Source organism: Aotus nancymaae, unplaced genomic scaffold (genome assembly GCF_030222135.1).
Source record: "Aotus nancymaae isolate 86718 unplaced genomic scaffold, 86718_ANA_hifiasm-v0.15.2.pri h1tg000058l, whole genome shotgun sequence".
NCBI lineage: Eukaryota > Metazoa > Chordata > Mammalia > Primates > Aotidae > Aotus > Aotus nancymaae.
The window spans coordinates 13695121-13719931 of record NW_026988472.1 but is presented as its reverse complement, the minus strand read 5'-3'; the positions used below and the strand labels follow the sequence as shown (position 1 = coordinate 13719931).

The following is a 24811-nucleotide window of genomic DNA, read 5'->3' as shown; positions in this document are numbered from 1 at the left end:
AATTGGAAAGGAAGAGGTCAAATTATCTTTGTTTGAAGATAGTATAATCTTAGATGTGGAGTAAAACTAAAGACTCTACCAAAAAAAAAAAGAACCTATTGGAACTGATAAATCAGTACAGTTGCAGTGTACAAAATCAACATATAAAAATCAGTAGCATATGTATATGCCAACAGTAAACGATCTGAAATAGTAATAAAAAAGTAATCCAATTTATAGTATCTACAAATAAAATACCTAGGAATTAATTAAAGAAGTGAAAGTCTATAATAAAAACTATAAAACATTGATGCAAGAAATTGAAGAGGGCACAATAAAATAGAAAGATATTCCATTTTCATGGATTAGAAAAATTAATACTGTAAAAATGTCTATACTATCCAAGGCAATCTACCTATTTAATGTAATACCTATCAAAATGTCCATGATATTATTCTCAGAAATATAAAAAGCAGTCCTAAAATGTATATGAAACCACAAAAAATGCAGAATAGTCAAAACTGTCCTAAGCACAAAGAAAAAAACTGGAGGAATCACATTATCTGACTTTAATTTATACTACAAAACTATAGGAACTAAAATGTCATGATTCGGGCATAAAAACAGACACATAAATCTGTGGGACACAGTAGAGAACCCAGAGAGCAATCCATTAATCTACAATGAACTCATTTTCGGCAAAGGTGCCAAGAACATACATTGGGGAAAGGATAGTCTCTTCAATAAATGGTGCTGGGAAAACTGGATATCCATATGCAAAGGAATGAAACTAGACCTTATCTCTCTCCATATACAAAAATCAAAATAGATTAAAGACTTATATCTAAGACCTCACACTCTGAAACTCTTACAAGAAAACAGTGAGGAAAATCTCCAGGGCATTGGTCTGTGTAAAAAATTCTTCAGTAATACACCACAAGCACAGGCAGCCAAAGTAAAAATGGACAAATGAGATCACATTAAGTTAAAAAGCTTCTGGGCAGCAAAGGAAAATGAAACAATCAACAAAGTTAAGAGACAACCCACAGAATGAGATAAAATATTTTCTTTTTTTTTTTTTTTTTTTTTTTTTTTTTTTTTTTTTTTTACAGCATCACTTCTTCCATCATTTTATTGGTCATTGAAACTCACAAAGTAGTCCAGATTTAAGGGAAGGGAATGCGGGTCTCAAGTCTCTGTTAATGTGGCTCCTCCTTAGTCTTGTTTCTTCCCCAAAGCTGCCCCACCTCCCGCCTCCCACCTCCCACACATACGTCATGGGCTGCTGTCACAGTTCTTCTAGATATCTTCGTGGGACAAACAGCACATATATACAAGGATGGGAGGGTTTGTCGGTACCGTCTTTGAAGAAAAGCTGCCACTTATTGCTAATAAAGTAGTTTTTACATTATGTTGCAATGACAATTTCACCTACCTACCTCTCTACTACAGTGTAATTTTTCTTTTTTTTTAATTGCATTTTAGGTTTTGGGGTACATGTGAAAAACATGCAAGGTTGTTGCATAGGTGCATACGTGGCAGTGTGATTTGCTGCCTTCCCCCCCCTCACCCACATCTGGCATCTCTCCCCATGCTATCCCTCCCCAACTCCCCACCCCCCCGCTGTCCCCCCCACTCCCCCACAACAGACCCCCATGTATAGTGCTCCACTCCCTGTGTCCAAGTGGGCGAAGGATATGAACAGATACTTTACAAAAGAAGACATACATGAGGCCAACAAGCATATGAAAAAATGCTCATCATCACTGGCCATTAGAGAAATGCAAATCAAAACTACATTGAGATACCATCTCACACCAGTTAGAATGGCAATCATTAAAAAATCTGGAGACAACAGATGCTGGAGAGGATGTGGAGAAATAGGAACACTTTTACACTGTTGGTGGGAGTGTAAATTAGTTCAACCATTGTGGAAAACAGTGTGGCGATTCCTCAAGGACCTAGAAATAGAAATTCCATTTGACCCAGCAATCCCATTACTGGGCATATATCCAAAGGATTATAAATCGTTCTACTATAAGGACACATGCACACGAATGTTCATAGCAGCACAGTTTACAATAGCAAAGACCTGGAACCAACCCAAATGCCCATCGATGATAGACTGGACAGGAAAAATGTGGCACATATACACCATGGAATATTATGCAGCCATTAAAAACGAGGAGTTCGCGTCCTTTGTAGGGACATGGATGAACCTGGAAACCATCATTCTCAGCAAACTGACACAAGAACACAAAATCAAACACCACATGTTCTCACTCATAGGCGGGTGTTGAACAAGGAGATAAAATATTTTCAAACTACCCACCTGAGAAGAGATTAATAACCAGAATATATAAGGAGCTCAAACAACTTTATAGGAAAAATTAATAATACAATTTAACAATGGGTAACAGATCTAAATAGACATATCTCAAAAAAAGACATAGAAATGGCAAACAGGTATATGAAAAGGTTCTTGACATCATTGAGCATCAGAGAATTGTGTATCAAAAACTACTATGAGGTATCATCTCATCTCAGTTAAAATGGCCTTTATCCAAAAGTCAGGCAATAACAAATGCTGGCGAGGATGTGGAGAAAAGGGAATCCTCACATATTGTTAGTGGGAATGTTAATTAGTATAACTCGTATGGAAACCTGTTTGGAAGTTCCTCAAAAAACTAAAAATAGAGATACCATACAATCCAGCAATCCCATTGCTAGGTATATACCCTAAAGAAAGGAAATCAGTACATTGAAGAGATACCTGCACTCCCATGTTTATTGCAGCACTATTCACAATAACCAAGAGTTGGAAGCAATCTAAGCATCCATCAATAGATAAATGGGTACAGAAAATTTGGTACATAAACACAGCAGAATACTACTCATCCATAAAAAGAATGAGATCCTGTCATTTTCAACAACATGGATGAAACTGGAGGTCATTATGTTAAGTGAAAATAAGCCAGGCACAGAAAGATAAACTTTACCTGTTCTTACTTATTTTCACTAGCTAAAAATTAAAACAATTGAATTCATGGAGATACAAAGTAGAAACATGGTTATCAGATACTAGCAAGGGCCATGGGTTTGAAGAACAGGGATTGGGGAGAGTTAATGGGTACAAAAAATAGAAAGAATCAACAAGACCTAGTATTTGTTAGCTCAACAGAGTGACTATAGTCAAAAATACTAGGTCTTGTTGATTCTTTCTATTTTTTGTACCCATTAACTCTCCCCAATCCCTGTTCTTCAAACCCATGACCCTTGCTAGTATCTGGTAACCATGTATTTCAGTTCATCTCTGAAATGGGTAAGAATTTCTGCTCAGCTAATAGCTAAGATGGGTAAAGGTCAGATAAAATTGTTAAAACTGTGTAGGAAAAATATCCTTTCTGCAACATGTACCGAAATTTAAAATATGCAATTGTGAGCAATAATAATAATAATTAAATTATACTTTTAAAAATAACTAAAAGTGTATAATTGGATTGTTTGTAACACAAAGGATAAATGCTTGAGGTGGTGGATAACCCATTTACCCTGATGTAATTATTACACATCACATGCCTGTACCAAAATATTTCATGTAACCCATAAATATATACACCTACTATGTACCCACACAAATTAAAAATTAAAATTAAAAACAAAACAAACAAAATATATAAAGAACCACTCAATAGCAAGAAAACAAGTATCCAAATTTTTAAATGGGCATGGACCTGAATAGACATTTATCAAAAGAAGAGATATAAATGGCCAACGGGTTCAGGAAAAAATGTTCAATGTCACTAATCATTTTCAAATTAATACCACAATAAGATATCACCTCACACCTTTTAGAATGACTTTTATCAAAAAGATGAAACATAAGTGTTGGCAACAATGTGGAGTTAAGGTAACCCTAACACACTGTTGGTGGGAATGTAGATTAGTATAGCTGTAATAGAAAATGACATGGAGGTTCCTCAAAAAACTTAAACTATAACTACCATATGATGCAGCAGTTCCACTTCTGAGAATGCATTTAAAGGAATTGAAATCAATGTCAAAGAGATATCTGTACTTTCATGTTCATTTCAGCATTATTCATAATAACCAAGTTATAGAATCAACTTAGGTGTCTAGAAAGATAAATACTGCATGATCTCACTCGCGTGGAATCTAAAAATCGTTAAATTCATAGAAGTAGATGGTAGAATGATGATTAACAGAGGCAGGGGGTGGGGCAGAGAGAATGGGCAGTTGAGGATCAAAGGATACAATGTTTCAGTTAGGAGGAATAAGTTTTGATATCTATGGCACAGCAGGGTGACTATAGTCAATAACGATGTACTGTATGTTTCAAAATAACTGAGAATAAATGTTAAATGTATCACCACAAAAAAATGTTAAATAAGTGAAGTGATGGCTATATTAGCTTGATTTAATCATTCCATATTATATAATGTTTCAAAACATCATATTGTACCCCATAAATATAATAGTTATAATAAAAATATTAGTAAAACATTTAAAACATAAAATCTGGTAATTAAAAGGTGGTATGTTTTGTCCAGGCTCTGTCTCTTCTCATTCCATAGCAACCTCAGAGCCAGGTGTTGATGATGACAGCCCCAAAAGTCTAAACGAGCTTGGATCTCCAAGTCTTTGTTTAGAGGAAAACCATAGGCCAGGAAAATCTGCATTGGACTTTTTATGAGAGAGAAATAAACTCATATTGTGCTAAGCCACTGAGATTTGGAGGTTTGTGAATAACCCCGTTACCTCATCCCAAATAAGTTTTAACGGTTGATACTATGTGGTATTCAGAGATATCCGCTAGGATGTGAAGTCTAAACCTTCAGCCAGACATGGCAGTTTTTCTCTTGATCATGACTGCCAAGCCAAGCTCCCTTTTTACACTCATAGTGTCTTGTACTACATAACTTAAAGAAGGAATGACCAGGTAGCCCATGTCTTTGATTTGTGTCTAATTACCAAATCAATCTAATTATTACCAAATTATTCTATCTACTCATGGAATCCTGCAACTTCAGGCTGCTCCTTCCTGGGACAAAAGTTGATTTTTTAAATTTTTATGTACACATTTATGAGACGTGATATTTTGTTATATAAATAGAATGTGTAATGATCAAGTCAGAGTATTTGGGGTATCACCTCAAATATTTATCATTTCTATGTGCTGGTAATATTTCAAGTCTTTTAGCTATTTTGAAATATACAATACATAGTTGCTAAGTATAGTAACCCTACTCGGCTATCAAACATTAGAACTTATTCCTTCTATTTAACGGTACATTTGTACCCATTAACCAGCCTCTCTTCATCCCTCCTATCCTCACCACCCTTCCCAGCTTCTGGTATCTATCATTCTACTGTCTATCTCCATGAGATAGACTTTTTTAGCTCCCACATATGAGTGAGAACATTGGTCTTTCTGGCTTATTTCACTTAACATAGTGACTGGCTTATTTCACTTAATGTAGTGACCTCCAGTTCCATTCATGTTGCTGCAAATAACATGATTTCATTCTTTCTTATGGCCATATGGTATTCCACATTTTCTTTATCCATTTGACTACTGATGGATACTTAAGTTGATTCCATATCTTTTTTTATTGTGAATAGTGCAGCAATAAACATTGGGGTGCAGGTATCCCTTTGAGATACAGATCTTCTTCCCTTTGGATAAACCCCCAGGAGTGGGATTGCTGGATGATTTGGTAGTTCTATTTTAAGTTTTTTGAGATATCTCCGTACTGTTTTCCATAGTGGCTGTACTTGTTTACATTCCTGCATAGTGTATAAGAATTCCCCTTTTCTCCACATCCTCACCAGCATGTTATTTTTCTGTCTTTTCAGTAATAGCCATTATAACTGGAGTAAGGTGATAGCTCACTGTAGTTTTGATTTGCACTTTCCTGATGATTAGTGATGTTGAGCGTTTTTTCATATATGGGTTGGCCATTTGTATGACCTTTTTTTTTTTTTTTTTTTTTTTTTTTTGAGACGGAGTTTCACTCTTGTTACCCAGGCTGGAGTGCAATGGCGTGATCTCGGCTCACTGCAGCCTCCGCCTCCTGGGTTCAAGCAATTTTCCTGCCTCGGCCTCCTGAGTAGCTGGGATTACAGGCACGCGCCACCATGCCCAGCTAATTTTTTGTATTTTTAGTAGAGACGGGGTTTCACCATGTTGACCAGGATGGTCTCGATCTCTTGACCTCGTGACCCACCCGCCTCGGCCTCCCAAAGTGCTGGGATTACAGGCGTGAGCCACTGCGCCCGGCATGACTTCTTATTAAAATTTCTCTCAGGTTTATTTTTATAAAAAACGAACAAACAAAAATAAAGTCACCACCAACCACATGACAACTGGCCAGGCAAGTTGTCATGTCCCTCCCTCCTTTGTGCCCCATGTGCCTAGTCAGCAGGGTCAGAGAGGCAGTCCGCACTAATGTGAGCTTTGCCAAAAGGGAGTATTACAGAGAGAGGCTTGGGAAAGGGAAGGAAACCTGGACAGGCTTTTCAGCATTGAGAAGTCACTTAAAACTGATTTGCGAAATGCAGGGAAGGAAGAGCATGCTGTCAACAATCATAACCTCCTTTTTACAGGTTGGCTCCAGGGAGGGTTGGGTTGGAATTGTGTCTTAAGGAAGGAGAATGGTTTCACGACCTTGTTCAGCTCTCCTGGAACAAAGCCGAAGGTGCTACGTGTTGCTTGTTAGGCTTATACTACGGGGCCTGGGGCTGCAGGTCTGAAGTCCTTGTTAGTGCACTTAGTGCTGGTGAGAAGGGTGGGCCCTAGCCTTGGACGCTGAAGTCCTCTAAAAACAAGGCAGAGACACAGCCTCAGATCCCTCCGTCACCCTCCACTGAATAAGAGGGATGGGTAGGAGGTCTCAGCGGCTGGCCTCTTGCAAGCCCAGATGCCAGCCAGCCTGGGCCTGCTTTTTAGCGCTGTGAGAGCTTGTGTCTGGTGGGCAGAGAAGAGCAACTGTAGTCCCTGCAGTGCTGACTCTGCGCAGGGCTCTCCAGCTTTGGGCTTGCGGGGGACCCTGCTCTGCGACCCAGCGGCAGCTTCAGCCCCGGGGGGAGCCGTGGCACAGTTGGTTTAGGCATAGCCGCCAGCCATCTGACTGGTGGCCGCATTGCTGCCTACTCCTTGACAGGCCTGGTAGCTAAAGAAGGCGCTCGCTCAGCAATCACCACCAAACACGCAAAGAACCAAGCAGCCGCATGCTGGTTATAAGGCTGCGTGCCCTTCAGGGACGTCAGGTCAACTGCCGCAAAGCAGGCGATGAAGGCGGTGACGTAAAGAACAGTGGCGCTGACGTTAAAGATCATTTAACACTAGTGGCTAGGGCACCATATACAACTTCTATGCAGCCGAAACAGGTAGAGGATGAAGAAGACGACTGTCATCAGCCAGAGGAAGACAGTGACGAACATCACTCAGCCGTACGCCGGACCCACACCAGCAGCCCCAGCACCAGCTGCAGCAGCAGCAGCGCCCCGTGGCGGGAGCACAGGAAGCCCAGGTCCCGGCTCAGCGCCGACAGCGCCGCTCCGGCGCCCTGCGCGGGACTGCTGGTCCCTGTGCTCACTTTCGACGGGAACTCGACCGTGGTAGCTCCGCTCGCCTCCCTAGGTCACTCAGGCTACCGTCGCCACCCTCCAGTGGTAGGTGCCGGCTCCCACGCCGCTCTTCTCCAAGGCTCCCTATCCCGCTGCCGGAGACTATTTCTTCTTTTGAGAAATGTCTGTTTGTGTCCTTTGTCCGCTTTTTCTTTCTTCTTTTTTTTAATTGCATTTTAGGTTTTGGGGTACATGTGAAGAACATGCAAGATTGTTGCATAGGTGCATACGTGGCATTGTGATTTGCTGCCTTCCTCCCCTTCACCTATATGTGGCATTTCTCCCCATGCTATCTCTCCCCAACTCCCCACCCCCCGCTGTCCCCCCACTCCCCCCAACAGACCCCAGTGTATAGTGCTCCCCTCCCTGTGTCCATGTGTTCCCATTGTTCAACACCCGTCTATGAGTGAGAACATGTGATGTTTGATTTTGTGTTCTTGTGTCAGTTTGCTGAGAATGATGGTTTCCAGATTCATCCATGTCCCTACAAAGGACGTGAACTCAGCATTTTTGATGGCTGCATAATATTCCGTGGTGTATATGTGCCACATTTTTCCTGTCCAGTCTATCATCGATGGGCATTTGGGTTGGTTCCAGGTCTTTGCTATTGTAAACTGTGCTGCATTGAACATTCGTGTGCATGTGTCCTTATAGTAGAATGATTTATAATCCTTTGGGTATATACCCAGTAATGGGATTGCTGGGTCAAATGGAATTTCTATTTCTAGGTCCTTGAGGAATCGCTACACTGTCTTCCACAATGGTTGAACTAATTTACACTCCCACCAACAGTGTAAAAGTGTTCCTATTTCTCCACATCCTCTCCAGCATCTGTTGTCTCCAGATTTTTTAATGATCGCCATTCTAACTGGCGTGAGATGGTATCTCAATGTAGTCTGCTTTGCCCGCTTTTTAATGGGGGGGGGCGGAGAGAGAGAGAGAGAGAGAGAGAGAGAGTGTTTAAACTGTTGAGTTGTTTCAGTTCTTTGTATATTCTAGATATTAGTCCCTTCTCAGATGAATAGTTTGCAAATATTTTCTTCCATTAACAGGTTGTCTCTTCACTGTGTTGTTTCCTTTGCTGTGCAGAAGCTTTTTAGTTTTATATAGTTACATTTGTCTGTTATTATTTTTGTTGTCTGTGCTTTTGAGGTCTTAACCATGAAATCTTTGCCTAGATTAATGTCCTAAGGTATTTTCCCTGTTTTCTTCTAGTATTTTTTAAAGTTTCAGTCTTTTTTTTTTTTTTTTTTGAAAGAAAGAAAGAAAAAAAATGAAGAAGAGGAAGAAAAAGGAAGAGAAAGAGAGAGAGAGAATGGGAGTATTGCTTTCTTGCCCAGGCTAGAATGCAGTTTAGTAATGGGTATTGAAAACCTCTTTTATACCAATAATTATACTTGATGTAGACAGGAAGGAATAAGGGAAGAAAATAACAAACAAGCAGCCAACCAATATTTCATTTAAACCTATGAAATGCTATGCGATTACTGAGGAGTGATTTACTTCCAATTATGTAGTCACTTTTGGAATAGGTGTGAGGTGGTAATGTATGTTTTGTGTATTTGGAGAGTTCTGTAAATGTTTATTAAGTTTACTTGTTCCGGATCTGAGTTCAAGTCCTGAATGTCCTTGTTAATTTTCTGTCTCATTGATCTATAAAATCGTTAGCTCTTCTTGTTACATTGATCCTTTTGCCATTATATAATGTCCTTCTTTGCCTCTTTTGCTCTTTGTTGCTTTAAAGTCTACTTTATCAGAGGCAAGAATTGCATCTCCTGCTTTTTGTTTATTTGTTTATTTTTACTCTCTGATTGGTTGATAAATCTTCCTCCTTCTCTTTGTTTTGAGTCTTTGTGTATCGTTGCATGTGAGATGGGTCTGGATGCAGCATACCGATGGGTTTTGGCTTTTTATCCAATTAGAATATATATATAGGTTTGATACTGGCATTTGATGCTAGCTGGCTGTTTTGCCCATTAGTTAGTGTGAATTTTTCATTGTGTTAATGCTCTTTGCTTATTGATATATTTTTGGAAAGGCTGATATTGGTTGTTCCTTTATATGTATAGTGCTTCTTTCAGAAGATCTTGTAAAGCAGGCCTGGTGGTGGTGAACTCTCTAAGTACTTGTTTGTTTGCAGAAGATTTAATTTTTCCTTCGCTTATAAAGCTTAGTTTGGCTGGATATGAAATTCTGGGTTGAAAGTTCTTTTCTTTAAGGATGTTAAATATTGGTCCCCACTCTTTTCTGGCTTGTAGGGTTTCTGCTGAGAGATCTGCTGTAAGTCTGATAGGTTTCCTTTATGGGTAACCTGACCTTTCTCTCTGGCTGCCCTTAGTATTTTCTCCTTCATTTCAACCCTAATAAATCTGGCAATTATGTGCCTTGGAGTTGATCTTCTTGAAGAATATCTTTGTGGTGTTCTCTGTATTACCTGGAGTTGAATATAACCCTGCCTTGCCAGGTTGGGAAAGTTTTCCTGAATGATATCCTGAAGAGTATTTTCCCACTTGGATTCATTCTCTTCATCACATTCAGGTACACCTATCAAACGTAAATTAGCTCTTTTCACATAGTCCCATATTTCCTGGAGACTTTGCTCATTCCTTTTCATCCTTTTTTCTCCATTCTTGTCTTCTCGTTTCATTTCACTGAGCTGGTCCTCGACTTCTGATATCTTTTCTTCTGCTTGATCAATTCGACTGTTTAAACTTGTGCATGCTTCACGAAGTTCTTGTGTTGTGTTTTTCAGCTCCATCAATTCACTTATATTCTTCTCTAAATTGTCCATTCTCGTTAACATGTCGTCAAACCTTTTTTCAAGGTTCTTAGTTTCTTTGCATTGGGTTAGAACAAGTTCTTTTAATTCACAGAAGTTTCTTATCACCCACGTTTTGAAACCTGCTTCTGTTATTGGAACACACTCGTAATCTATTAAGCCTTGTTCCGTTACTGATGAGGAATTGCGATCCCCTGTAGAGGGAGAGGCATTCTGATTTTGAGTATTCTCTGCCTTTTTACGCTGATTTCTTCCCTTCATTATATATTTATCCGTCTGTTGTCTTTGTAATTACCGACTTTCTAACTAGGTCTCTGAGCAGACGTCCAACTTGTTGATTCCAGCGCCGAAATATGAGCAATCCACTGCGCCGGCCAAAATAGCGGTGTTAAGATTGATGGTGCTTTTCTGCCCGGGAATCTCCGGACTCTGCACCAAGAGCTGGTGTGCTAAGGCGCCAGCAAAACCGCCACGCCGGCCACAAGAGTCGCCCTGGCGACCCGTGGGGCTCCTCTGCTGGGAATCTCCTAGTCCGTGAGCAACAAATATTCGTCTGAAAGTGTGGCGTCCTCTCATTCTCTGCGCACTGGGAATTACAAGCCCGAGCTGCTAGTGATCAGCCATCTTGGATCTCTCTCCCCTAAAGTTTCAGTCTTATGTTTAAGTCTTTAATCCCTCCTCAGTTGATTTTTGTATATGGTGAGATAGGGATTGAGTTTCATATTTCTGCATGTAGATATCCAATTTCTCTAACACTATTTAGTGAAGAGGGTGTCCTTTACCCATTGTAGGTTTTTGGTTCCTTTACCAGGATAGAAGTTTTAATTTTTACATCTTGAGATACTTGAAAGTCTCCATGTTTTGGTTCAAATACTTTAAACTTGACACAATTCTCTGTTTTCTGTCCTTTTTAACACAATTCTTACAAATTTTAAAATGATATCTGGATAAATTTCTCATAACCTGTCTGACTACTTACCCATAATTTTAAGGCCATTAACATGTTTGGACATTTAAGAAAAATTTAAGATTCATGATACTTTTAATTTGTTATGTACATAGAAATTAATTAAATGCTTGGAAGGTTTTATTTGTTAGTCAGGTATTTAAGGGGCTTAAAAAGTACATTGATAGTGCATGCCTGTAATCCCAGCTATTAAGAAGGCTGAAGTAGGAGGATTGCTTGAGTCTGGGAGTTTGAGACCAGCCTGGGCAACATAGCAAAATGTTATCTCAGAAAAATAAACTAAAAAAAGTAAATTAAATTATTTAATCCCTTTATGGGCAGTTGAAAATGCAGAAGGTACTTAGTTAAATAGGACCAAATATCAGTCAAAAATATTTGCATGATTCTTTACTAGATTTATAAATAGAATAATATAATTTGTAGGTTGAACTTAAAAGCTTAGAATAAATTAGACTTGGAATTTGTATCTGTAATAAATAAATCACTTATATAAACCCCTTCACCTGAGAGCAAAACATTTTCTGCAAACAAACAAAAAAAATCTCATAGCTTAAAAAAACAAACAAAGAAGAGCAAGTTCCACACCACACATAGTAGATAGCTTTGAACCTGCTCTGAGTTGATAAATTAGATAATCAAGAGTTTGAGAATACTGTGTAGAATAAGGGTAATGGACTCTGATCAGGGTTTGAGGAAGTCCTCAACACAGAAAGAACATGAAATTTAGCCCATATAAAAGGTGTGGTACATTTAGACCAGAATAATCGTCATGAATGTTTGTTAAAAATAGGATCCTGGGTCTGTGATTCTGTTTCCATGGATTGGAGGTGGGAATCTAGAGTGTTTAATACAGTGGTTCTCAAAGGGTGGTCCATGGACCAGCAGCATCGGCATCACCTGGCAACTTATTAGAAATGCAAATTATTGGAATCTCCTAATTCCCACTGTATAAGATTCTCTAAGAATCTGTTGGAACAAGCCCTCTAGTTGACTTTGATGCTCACTACAATTTGACCACCAGTTTAACAGATGATTCAGTTGAGTCTTATGATTGTCACACTACTGCAAATGACAGAAAATTCAGGGCTCAACCACCTTATTGAAATGGTTGGTTGAAGTTCACTGACTGTAGCAGTTTATTGCTAAAGGCATCTGAGGGCAAGTCTTTAATGGAGGAATCTACAAAAACAGCAAACGGTTGAAAATAATTGAGCCCATGGCATGGAATAAGAATTATATATAGTTTACTTTACAGTTAACTTACACATATCAAATTTAAATGATATTCAGCAGAGTTCTGAAATTAATCTGTCTCTCTCTCTCTCTCTCTCTCTATATATATATATGTATATATATGTATATTTTTTTTAACAGTGGTTTATCTTGGCCAGATATGTCTGAAAACCTTGCTTCTGTTCAGATTTGGTCCAAATCTTTCTATTTAGGATTTGTTGATCCTCTTTTTCGCATTCTTCGTGGTCCTTACCCAGCACTGAGCTGCTATTTCTGAATCTGCAATTAAGGCTCCCAGCTCTGACTTATATTAAGATATTTCCTCTACTGTTCTTTGCCAATTTGAGCCAGCTATTGTTTAGGAATGGCTTCTCTGTTTGCCTGGCTTAGTGGCTGTCTCCCTCTCTGAGGAATCTCTGTCTACTGCTTCTCAATACTGCCAATACTTCCTGGCTTCATGTCCTCTCAACACCTTCATTTTTCAGTTTTCAGATTGAATATGAGCTAGAAGAAGGTCATCCATTGGCTAGACCATGGCATTTCCTATTATCACAATGTAGCCTATTGGATGAGAAAGTCTGCTTAATTTTTTAATGATTTTTTGTGAATTAATGCAAGTGCACGGTTGTGACACATTGATTATTTAGGAGCCTTTGAAAATTTCTTCCTGGTTGCATTACATATAATTAAAATAGCCATATACGTGAGTGTTTCCATTGTACACACTTGCAAAGTATGAGGTTCGGAAGTGCAATGAGATGCTGGAGATAAATCTGGGAAATGCCGCTGTTACCTGACAATTCATAATTGTGCAAAGGATGAGGAAGTCACAAGTAATTGTAATGGAATAAGTAACAGTTTTTGCAGCATTGTCATTTACTTCCCACATGGGCTCATTGAACAGGAAGATTGTATTCCCAAGGGCAGGCCTGCCCTTAATATTTGCAGAGCTTGAGGCAAGATCAGTAGAACCCCACTCCCCAAGCCATGCAGCCCCTAATCTTTTCTTTCCACCTCTGGCTCTGTCCTGAACCACTAGGAGCCTTTGGTGGCTATTCTAGACCATGTGACTAAATTCCATCACTCCTATCTCCCCACCCACCAGCCACCCTGTAGCACAGTTTGCTCTCAGAATAATGGACCCAAAGGACAGAACTGCATAGGTACTGGAAGTGGCTTGGGAATGTTGGGCAGGGAGTCTCAGGGTCCTGAGATCCAGAGCTTGACCTCGAAGGGGAGATGTGGGCTTTGAGTGGATATGGCCCCCTTAGTCCTGTGGTTTTTTTTACCTCATGTGAAGGGCCTTCTAAACTTTAGAGGGGCCTAGGTGAGGACCCTAGGTGCCCAGGTCTATCAATTTTGCTATTGTTTATGCTTTTCAATTTTTAGTCAGTCTTTGGAGTTAGAATGTCTCAAAATTCTTTGAGATTTTGAAATGTTTCATGGGGGAAAAATGAGTTTAGTGGTTAAATAAGTTCAGGGAATTGTGCATGTGTCGTCTCCCTGGCCTGGTGACTTAAAATACAGCTTAACATATTAAAGGCTCTGAGAATTTGTACAGTAAAGAAATCTGTTTCACTTTACTTAACTCATTGATTCCTGCATGTATTTGAAAATAGACTCCCACACCTTTTATGCCAAAGAAATAAATATTGATAGTATTGATAGTTTGTCTTAAAAAATTAAACTAAGGCTTTCATTCATTCATTTGACACCTATTTATTATCCCAGTGACTGGACTAGTGATACAAAGGTAAACAAAACGAATAATTTTACCAGTGTCTTCAAATGTTGATTCCATTTATTGTTTGGGAAAAGCTTAGTTTTGTTTCGAAATCTTAGTTTAGTTATAACTTGAGGTCAGCTGCTATTTAGATGGCTGGAGAAATGCTTGCCTGTCAGAGAATGCCCATTGCTGATTATATTTTCCAATGTGCTCTGTATGTGAAATATACCTTTGAATTAGAAAATCAGAGATTCCTTTTACCTTGGGTCTGAAGTGGGCCATCCCAAATCCAGGGTACCTTGGGTCTGATGTAATCCATTACTCCCTCCCAGGGTGTGTTGGGGGTGCTAATGTGGCCCAAGGACATTTAGGGGCTATTGTGATTTGTCCCAACTTCCCAGGGTACCTTAGGGCTGCTGTGGCCTATCATTACTTCCCAGGTTACTTTGTAGCCTGTCATTTATCTTCCAGGGCCTGTACAATCTAAGGATTGATGAAGCATTAGAGTTGCTGCTACTTGGAACCATTGCTTTTGTTTTGGAGCACAAGCTCTTTTGGGAGGGTTTCAGAGCTCACTGTAGATTTCACATTCTAGTTGTATCTCACCACTTGTTTGCTGCAATCAGGAACGTGTGATGTAAGTTGGCATGAAATAAGAGTTGCTTGTCTCTGTAGGGGTGGTTTTAGGTATAGCCATTTTAAAAAGCCGACAGAGGACTGAGTGGACTCTTGGCATCTCTTCAGTTATAATAACTAGCAGATGCTATTGGTACTCCATCTGTATTTTCTCCACACTCATTTCTCCCTACTGAAGGCTGTTACAGGGAACACCTGTGACTCTTCCAGAGGGTTTTCTTACCCCTTTCACTAACAGGGTATACTCAGCCCTTACACACAGTAAGCATAAAATGCCAGAGAGTTAATGCTTCTGGAAGCAGCCTTCAACCAATGACAGTGAGCTCTCACTCTTAAAATAACTATAAAGTATGTTCTTTTATTTATTTACTTATCTAATTTCATTATTGATGAATTATAATTATACATATTTATGGGGGACGGTGATGCTGTGATATATGTACATAATGTGGATTGATTGAATCAAGCTAAGTAAAATATTAATACCTGAAATATTTATTTCTCCTGCCAAAACATTGTCCCCTTTGACCTTTGCCCCCATGCCCCAGCCTATGGAAATTACAATTCCCCTCTCTGCTTCTATGTGTTCAATTTTTTTAGCTTCCACATGTGTGTGAGGATATGCAATATTTGTTTTTCTGTGACTGGATTATTTAACTTAGCATAATATGCTCCAGGTTCATCCATGCATCACAAATGACCGAATTTCCCTCTTTTTAAGGCTGAATAGTATTCCATTGTTTATATATGCCATATTTTTTAAATTCATTCATCAGTTGATGAACGCTTCAGTTGATTTCATGACTTGGCTATTGTGAATAATGTTGTAATAAACATGGGAGTGCAGATATCTCTCTGACATACTGATTTCAAATCCTTTGCATATGTACCTGGAAGTGAGATTGCTGGTTCACATGGTAACTCCATTTTTAGTTTTTTGAGGAACCTTCATACTGTTTTCTGTAATGACTGTATTAATATACATTCCCACTAACAGTGTACTAGAAGCCCCTTTTCTCCACAATCTTGCCAACAGTTGTCATCTTATGTCTTTTTAATAGTAACCATTCAGACAAGTGTGAGATAATATTTCATTGTGAATTTAATTTGCATTTCCCTAATGCCTAGTGATGTCGAGCATTTTTTTTTTCATGTAGCTGTTGGCCATTTGTATGCCTTCTTTGAGAAATTTCTATTTGGACCCTTTGCCCATTTTTTAAGCAGGTTGTTTTCTTGCTATTGAGTTTTTGAGTTTTTTAAAATATACTTTGGATATTAATGTCTTATCAGATGAATGGCTTGCAAATATATTTTCTCATTCCGTAGGTTGTCTTCTCAGTCTGTTAACTATTACCTTTGCTGTTCAGAAGCTTTTTGGTTTGATGTAATTCCATTTGTCTATTTTTGTTTTGTTGCTTGAGCTTTGGGGATCAAATCCAAACAATCATTGCCCAGACCAATATCATACAGTTTCCCTCCCCTGCTTTCTCTTAGTAGTTTTATAGTTTCAGGTCTATGTTTAAGTCTTTAATCCATTTTTAGTTGAATTTTGTATACAGTGTGAGGTAAGAGTCCAGTTTCATTCTTTTACATGCAGATAGCCAGTTTTTCCAACACTCTTAGTTGAAGAGACTGTCTATCTCCTATTGTGTGTTTTTGGCATTTTTGTTGAAAAATCAATTCACTGTAAATGCTTGGGTTCGCCTTTGGGCTTTTTATTCTGTTCCTTCCCTTGGTTGATGTGTATACTTTTATGCCACCACCATGCTGTTTTAATTACCATAACTTTGTAATATGCTTAGAAGTCAGGCAGTGTGATGCCTCTAGCTTTTTCCTGTGTAAGACTAGCTTTACTATTTGTGTTTTTTGTGGTACTATATGAATTTTAGAATTGTTTTTCTATGTTTGTGAAAAATTACATTTCTATGTTTGGGAATTTTAATAGATTGCATTGACTCTGTAGATAGCTTTGTGTAGTAGGGAAGTTTTAATGATATTAATTATTTCAATTCATGAGCATAGAATATCTTTTCATTTATTTATGTCTTCATTTCAATTTAGTAATTTTCAATTTACAGATCTTTCACCTCTTTGTTTAAATTTATTTCTAAATATTTTATATTTTTGTAGCAAGTTTAAATGGGATTGCTTTCTTAATTTCTTTTTCAGCTAGTTTGCTGTTGGAGTATAGAAATGCTACTGACTTTTTATTTCCTACAACTTTACTGTATTTGTTTATTAGTTCTAACAGTTTTTTTTAATAGTCTTTAGGACTTTCTGTACATGAGATCATGTCATTAGCAATCAGCAACAATTTCACTTCCTCGTTTCCTATTTGTATGCCTTTTATTTCTTTCACTTGCCTAATTGCTCTGGCAAGAACTTCCAGTACTATGTTGAATAGAAGTGATGTAAATGCACATCTTTGTTCTTGATCTTAGAGGAAAAGCTTTCAACTTTTCATTATTGAGTATAATGTTAGCTATCTGATTGTCATGTTAGCTTTTATTATGTTGAGGAATATTCCTTCTATACTTAATCTGTTGAGAGTTGTTATTATGAAAGAATGTTGAATTTTGCCAAATGCTTTTTTTTTACATTTAATAAGATGATCATATGGTTTTGTTCTTTATTCTGTTAATGTATCACATTTATTTATTTGGTATGTTGAAACATGATTGCACCCCTGAAATAAATCCCATTTAATTATATTGAATAGTTTTTTTTATGTGCTGTGGATTTTGTTTGCTAGTATTTTTGAGGATTTTTGCATCAATGTTAATCAGGGATATTGGCCTGTAATTTTCTTCTCTTGTAATGTCTTTGTCTGAATTTGGCCTCATAAAAAGAGTTTTGAAGTATTCTCTCCTCTGGTATTTTCTGGAAGAGTTTGAGAATGATTGGTATTAGTTTTCCTAAATGTTTGGTAGAATTCAGCAGTGAAGTTATGAGGTCCTGGGCTTTTCTTTGATAGGAGGCATTTGATTACTGATTCAATCCTTTACTAATGTTGATCTCTTCATACTTTTAATATCTGTATAATTCAGTCTTGGCAAGTTGCATGTATCTAGGAATTTATCCATTAATTATACATTATCCAATTTGTTGACATATAAGTATTCATAGTAATCTCTTATGAGCATTATATTTTTGTGGTATCAGTTGTAATTTCCCTTCCTTTACTTCTGATTTTATCGTGTCTTCTCTCTTTTTTTCTTAGTCAAGCTAAAGGTTTGTCAAATTTATCTTTTCAAAAAACCAGTTCAGTTTCATTGATATTCTCTGCTGTTTTTCTAGTCTCTATTTTATTTATTTCTACTCTGATCTTGGTTATTTCCTTCCTTCTGCTAACTTTGGCCTTAGGTTTTTGTTCTTTTTAGTTTCTTGAGGCATAATATTATGTTGTTAGGCATGTATTGCTATAAATTTTCCTCTTAGAACTGTTTTTGATGCATCCCACAAGTTTTTGTATGTTGTGTTTCCATTATTGTTTTTGTCTCAAGATATTTTTTTGGTTTCCCTTTTTTAATTTTAATTTTTATTTGTAAACTTTTAGGTTCAGGGATACATGTAAAGGCTTGTTATATAGATAAATCACATATTATGGGGCTTTGGTATAAGATAGTACCAATATATATAGCTTTGTAATATACGTAAATATAAGTATATTACAGGTAATAAGATAGTACCCAATAGGTAGTTTTCAAACCTTACCCTCCTCCCGTTTTCTATCCTCAAGTAGGCCCTGGTGTCTGTTGTTCCCTTCTTAGTGTCCATATGTATTCAATGTTTACTTCCCACTTATAAGTGAGAGCATGTGGCATTTGGTTTTCTGTTCCAGTGTTAGTTCCTGGAACTAATTTGTAAGAACTAATTTCTAAGGAGCTTTGCTCATTAGAAATTTCTTCTGCCAATACAATAGGTCATGACTCTCAAGTTCAAACATCCACAGATTTCCTAGAAAATGAACAGAATGCAGCTAAGCTCTTTGCTAAGGCATAACATGCATGACCTTTGCTCCATTTCCCAGTAAATTCCTCATTTCCCTCTGAGACCTCAGCAGCCTGGACTTCACTATCCATATCACTATTGGCATTTTGGTCACAACCATTTAGTCTCTATGAAGTTCCAATCACTCCTTCATCTTCCTGTCTTCTGAGTCCTCCAAACTCTTCCAACCTCTGTCTGCTACCCAGTTACAAAGCAGCTCCCACATTTTTAGGTATCTTTACAGCAATACTCCACTCTTTATCAATTTTCTGCATTAGTCTGTTCTTGCATTGCTATAAAGAAATACCTAAGCAGGCATAATTTATAAAGAAAAGAGGTTTTATTGGCTTATAGTTCTGTAAGCTTTACAGGATGCATTGTGACAACATCTGCTTGGCTTTGAAGAGAAAGAGCTGTAAGGAGAATTCAAGAGGAGGAAATTACTGGTTAGAATGAGTTCTAAATTTCTCTTCAAAGAATCAGTATGTCATTGTGTTCAGTTATTTCTCCTCCATTTTAAAGTTTAACTTCCTTGTCGTTCCAGTAAACAACCTTCTCCACTGGTTCACATCTGTTCCCCCGGTCCCCGGCTCTGTCCTGACTCATCCTGGTCACCTGCTTCAGTTACCTGCTCTAGTCACCTGCTTCAGTCACCTGCTTTGACCTGGGTCACCCCTGGCTACCTGCTCTGACCTGCCTGTAACCATCCTTCCCACCAAATTCCCCACCCTGTCACTGCAGCTTGGACCCCTGCTCTCTTTAAAATAGCCAATTGGCATTAGTCTAGCTTGTGCAGTCTAACCCTAGCCAATAGGAGCCAGTAGGGGAATGACACAGTAGTAGAGGTGACCCCCCCATCAAGAATAAGTATCCATTTTCCTCCCTTGTCCAAATGTGTGGTCACCATTGCTCCATCTGTGAGTAACCCCCTTCTATAGAAGTAAACTGCCTTGGTGAGAGGATTTATCTTTGAGTGCTATTTCTTTTGCAGCATCAAAATTTTACTTATAACACTATCCATATCACTATTGGCATTTTGGTCATAATCATTTAGTCTCTAAGAAGTTCCAATCACTCCTTCATCTTCCTGTGTTCTTCTGAGTCCTCCAAACACTTCCAACTTTTGTCTGCTATCCACATTTTTAGGTATCTTTATAGTAATACTCCACTCTATCAGTTTTCTGCATTAGTCAGTTCTTGCATTGCTATAAAGAAATACCTAAGCCTGCGTAATTTATAAAGAAAAGAGGTTTAATTGACATAGTTTTGCAGGCTTTGCAGTATGCATTGTGACATCTGCTTAGCTTCTGGGGAAGCCTCAGGAAGCTCACAGTCATGGCAGAATGCAATGGAGGAACAAGCATGTCACATGGTGAAAGCAGGACTGAGCAAGAGTCGGGGGAGGTACCACATACACTTTTATTTTATTTTATTTTATTTATTTTTTTATTGCATTTTAGGTTATGGGGTACATGTGAAGAACATGCAAGATTGTTGCATAGGTACACACATGGCAGTGTGATTTGCTGCCTTCCTCCCTTTCACCTATATCTGGCATTTCTCCCCATGATATCTCTCCCCAACTCCCCACCTCCCACTATCCCTCCCCTATTTCCCCCCAACAGACCCCAGTGTGTAGTGCTCCCCTCCCTGTGTCCATGTGTTCTCATTGTTCAACACCCACCTATGAGTGAGAACATGCAGTGTTTGATTTTGTGTTCTTGTGTCAGTTTGCTGACAATGATGGTTTCCAGGTTCATCCATGCCCCTACAAAGGACACGAACTCATCGTTTTTGATGGCTGCATAATATTCCATGGTGTATATGTACCACATTTTTCCTGTCCAGTCTATCATCGATGGGCATTTGGGTTGGTTCCAGGTCTTTGCTATTGTAAACTGTGCTGCAATGAGCATTCACCACACACACTTTTAAAGAACCAGATCTCATGTGAACTCAGAAAGAGTTCACTTATCACCAAAGGGATGACTGAAGCCATTTAGGAGGGATCTGCCCCCGTGATCCAAACAACTCCCAGCAGACCCCACCTCCAAGATTGTAGATTATATTTCAACATGAGATTTGGGCAGGTACGAATATCCAACTATATCACTGTCCTGCAGTGTTTCTCTTAAGAAATATATGTATAGTCATATTGGAACTCCCTTGTAGATAATGTATTTCTTATTTCTTAATGCTTTCAGAATTTTTTATTTGTCTTTAATTGTTGATAGTTTGGTTATTTTGTGCATTGGTGAACTCTGGGTTGAATTTTGTTGGCAATCTCTCTGCTACCTGTGCCTGGATTTTGGCATCTTTTCTAAGATTTGGGAGGTTTTCAGTCATTATTTCTTTTTTTTTTTTTCCTTAAATATGCTTCTGATCCCTTTGCTCTCTCTTTTCCTTCTGGAATTACTGTTATATGGTAATTAGGTCTCTTGATAGTATCCCATAGTTCTCATAGGCTTTCTTCATTCTTTTTAGTTTGCTTTTTGTTTTTGCTCCTTTGGTTGGACATTTTCAGATGTTTGAAGTCAGGCAACAAGATGCCTCTGGCTTTGTTCTTTTTGCTTGGGATTGCTTTGGCCATTTGGCTTCTTTTGGGGTTCCAAATAAATTTCATAATAGATTTTTCTAATTATGTGAAAAATGACATTGGTATTTTGATAGGAATAGTATTGAACCTGTAAATTGTGTTGGGCAGTATGGCCATTTCAACTGTATATTTTCTTCCAATCCATGATCATGGAATATTTTTCCATTTATATGTATCATATCCAATTTTTCTCAGCAGTGTTTTGTAGTTCTCCTTATAGAGATCTTTCACCTCCTGGGTTAAATTCTTATGTATTTAAATTTTTTGTGTCTACTATAAATGAGATTGTATTCTTGGTTTCAGCTAGATATTACTGGTGTGTAAAAATGCTACTGATTTTTGTACATTGATTTTTTTATCCTGAAACTTTACTGAATTTATCAGTTCTAGGAGCCTTTTGCAGAGCCATTAGGGTTTTCTATGTATAGAGTCATCTTGAAGCTCATTTATACTTTCTTCTGTTTGAACAGGCCTACTGTTAAAGCTTTTTATTGCATTTCTGTTTCATTCATTGTATTTTTAATCTCTAGGAGTTTTACTTTTTATTATTTCTATTTCTTTGTTAACTCTTTTCATTTTGTTCATGCACTGTTTTCCAGACTGCATTTAATTTTTTACTTCACACATTCTTGTAGCTCACTAAACGTCCTCAAGATGATTATTCTGAATTCTTTGTCATTTTATAGACTTCCATTTTTAAGGGTTCACTGTTGAAGCTTTGTTAGTTTCTTTTAGAGGTGTCGTGATTTCCTGATTCTTTGTAAACCTTGTGTCCTTGCATTTGTGTCTGTGTATTTAGGGAGACAGTCACCTCTTTGGGCTTTTACAGGTGTTCTTTGTCAGGGATAAACCTTCACTATTTAGCCTGGCCTATGATTCTTTGTGGGCGAATTCATAATGACCCTGGGCAGGAAGAGCTTGCTTTTGGAGTCTCTAGATAGCTGGGCTGCTGCCTTAGCTCTGATTTAGGATGGGGCTGCTGACTCAGCTCCACTGTCAGGTAAGATCACTGCCTGAGCTCTTCAATCAGGCAGAGCTGCTGGCAGGTTACTGTGATTACCTTTTATTGGGCTTGACTACAAGGTGTATTCCATGGCTGGGTAGCACCACTGTTTGAGGTTTGTATTTGGACAGGGTTGTAGGCTGGGCCCTCAGGTTAGTCAGAGTCACTGCTTGGGATGGATGGGACCAGCTGCTCTGCTAAGTAGAAATGCACTGTTGAGGTTTGCCTCCTTGCCTAGGTGGGGCCTTGAGGCGTTCTTTGAGGATGGGCGAAGAACTGTTTAAACTCCTAGGTGTGGCAGAAGTAGCCTCTACACTTTGCCAAAATGCACTGTGGTGGGCATCTTTCTCCCTGAGCAGCGCCTAGGCAGGGTGAGTTCGAGGCTGAGTTGAGTGCTGGTTAAACCCCTGGTTGTGGCAGAACTAGCCACTGCTCTTTGCCAGAATTCACTGTGGCAGTCCATCACACCTTTCCAGGACAAGGTCTTCAAATGGACTTTGAGGCCATGCCAAGCACTGTTTAAACTCCTATGTGTGGCAGAACTAGTCCCTGCTTTTTGCCAAATTCTGTGGTCCCTGGATGGGGCCTTGGGGTGGTGTCTAAGGCTGGGCCTGGAGGCTGGCTGTTTAGAGATTCGAGCCAGGCAGAACTCCCCACCAATTCTAGAAATAGCCAGCTCAGCTTTGCAGATGAGCTATGCTGTTGGCTGCTGTCGCTGATCAGGTGTCATTACTGGCAATTACAAAGAACTAACAGAAATATCTGTATACTGGTCACTGTGAGCTCTGTGTTCTTGCTTTGTTTCTACCTGACCCTAGGTAGTCTAGTCATGCCAATACCTTTTGTGTTCCCTATGAAGTGAGACTGAAGTGGGCTTCTTGGGAAGCATCTCAAAATGCTGCGGAAGCTGGATGTTCACCTCTGGTTCTCTTTCCCCACTGTAGAAACTGTGACTCCTGAGGAATTCTCTCTTTGTGCCACTGTGCCAACTTGGGAGAGGGGGAGGAAGAGGGGTGACACAATCAGTGAGATCATTTCTTTCTTTCTTTCTTTCTTTCTTTCTTTCTTTTTTGAGATGGAGTTTCACTCTTGTTGCCTAGGATAGAGTGCAATGGCATGACCTCAGCTCACCTCAACCTCTGCTTCTGAGGTTCAAGTGATTCTCCTGCCTCAGCCTCCTGAGTAGTGGGGATTACAGGCATGTGCCACCACGCCCGGCTGATTTTTTTTGTATTTTTAGTAGAGACAAGGTTTCTCCATGTTGGTCAGGCTGGTCTCAAATCCTGACCTTGTGATCTGCCCGCCTCAGCCTCCCAAAGTGCTGGGATTACAGGCGTGAGCCACCACACCCGGCGAGACCATTTCTTTTACCGTCTCTTGTGGTTTTTACTTGGTTCTGTCATTCACACAGGTGTATCAGGTTTATTTCCATGTTTTGAGGTTTTTTCAAAGATGTTCTTGTTTATGGATATTTGCCAGTTGAACTTTTGTGGAGGTTAGTGAAGCCTGAGATCTCCTATTGTGCCAGCTTGCCTGAGGTATGTTCTTTACTGTCTTTCACTATTCCCCTCAGGAACTGACCTTCAGTTGCCCACAATGGTAACTAACTTAAAAACACACTCTTTACTGGCTGCGTTCACTTTCATTCTCATTTCCTTACACCCCATCCGTGTTTCCTGGTATTGCCTTTCAGCAAAACAACCAACCAACCAACCAACCAAAACCATTTTTAAAACCCAAAACCTATGCTCAAACACTTGGGCTGCTTATTGGAGAAATCCAAAATCAAGCCAGTGATTCTAATACATTTGGTCATTAAGTTTGCCTAATGAGAGCTAGAGACAGTTTCTTGACTTGCAGCTATCAAGTTGCAAAATGTTTTGTTCCATTTTTAATTTCTTTAACATTTTTTTTTTGAGACAAAGTTTTGCTCTGTCACCCAGGCTGGAGAGCAGCAGTGCAATCTCAGCTCACTGCAACCTCCACCTCACAGGTTCAAGCAATTCTCCAGCCTCAGCCTCCAAGGAGCTACATATAAAAGGTCAGAAGGACAGATTACTGCTACTATCAAGCCTAGACTTCTGGCCATCCTTTGCTATCCCAAATGGACCGCAGGGCCTCATGACACACATTATGTGTGTGTGTGTGTGTGTGTGTGTAGTGCACATGTGTGTGCATGCACACGCACGTGGTCTTCAGTGTGTATCTCCTAAATTTCTCCATTGTGAAACATACATTCCTCTTTCTCCTTT

At 38.9% G+C, this 24811-nt stretch overlaps 1 pseudogene; it reads right to left on the bottom strand.

Annotated features, from left to right (window-relative positions):
- Nucleotides 1–7105: 7105 nt before the first annotated feature.
- Nucleotides 7106–14653, bottom strand: LOC105714280 (plasmolipin-like; annotated as a pseudogene).
- Between the last annotated feature and the right edge of the window lie 10158 nt (nt 14654–24811).